This window comes from Passer montanus, unplaced genomic scaffold (assembly GCF_014805655.1).
Source record: "Passer montanus isolate IOZ18808 unplaced genomic scaffold, ASM1480565v1 scaffold121, whole genome shotgun sequence".
In the NCBI taxonomy this organism is placed as follows: Eukaryota; Metazoa; Chordata; class Aves; order Passeriformes; family Passeridae; genus Passer; species Passer montanus.
The window spans coordinates 85853-87044 of record NW_024358834.1 but is presented as its reverse complement, the minus strand read 5'-3'; positions in this window follow the sequence as shown (position 1 = coordinate 87044).

Sequence of the window (1192 nt, the reverse complement as noted above, 5' to 3'; positions counted from 1 at the left end):
AGTTCTGTCATTCTGCAGGGACTCCTCGTCAAGCAATGCCTCCTTCTTACAAGTAAATCACTTGCTTACTATTAATTACACTCTGAAAAACAAAAAGGCACCAGTTTACATTTAAGTGTGTACAATCTACAGTGTCAGCTTTAAAAATGGCACTGATGTATTTCAGTTCTTCCAAAAAAAAAAGCAAAATAACATTCTGTAAAAATAAATAAAACCACTGGCTTATACATCTGCACTTAGGCAGCAGATTTACAAGCAAAGCTGTGAGAGATTTTATTTCAAAATAAACCAGCAGTCTGATCCTGATCAAGTGCTCAGTGCTTCCCAGTGCAGCCCCAAATGCTGTAAAGCCTCAGTGTGCTGCAGGCACTCTCAAAGTGGTACCAGCAGACTCAAAGAGTCCCTGGAAACACAGGAGAGGAGAGAACAAAGGGTAGAGAAGGAGGAAACAATTCTGCAACACTCACAACATCACCATGAAGAAAATGCAACACATGACAATGCAAAAAATAAATATTGCTGCAACTAAGACTCAGTGCACTCCACTTATACCAAACACTGCTACACTCTCCTTACAAAGCTTTAGTAGCTAATACAGCTGGTTTCATTCTGGGTATTCCACACAGAAAATTTGGATTTAGTGTATGCTTTAATGTACATATGGCCATCAAAACATTCTGAAGGGAGCAAAAGAAGTGAGCAGTTTCTGTAAAAGAGGAAGCTATAAGGGATTTTAATTCCTCCTAAGCATGTTTAATTAAAATTATTAAGTTTTAATTAAATTGTTATGCCTAAAAAAGATAATGTTATTTGTAGCTTAGTACTCAGAGTTGCAATGACTGGTGTCTGCCCCAGGTTCCAAGAGAGTTCTCTAGTCCAGTAAGACCACTGAAAGGCAAAGAAACACTGAATGCAGAGCGAGTAAAAGTACAAAAGAAATACCAGAGGATGGAGATGCCTCCAAACTGCAGTGACACATTCCTGTTCTGCTATCCACTAACATCACATACCGGCCTCCTTCTGCCCCACTGCAGTTCAGGAACAGCAACAGTGACATAAACATGTCCCATTTAGCCTTGTACTGCACTCACTGTGGCATTAAAGCACACTCATTTTTAGTGAGGAAGTTGGCAGCACAGACATACCACCTATCATTGAAGTGCACTGCCACAAAAACAATGAAGCTACAAAA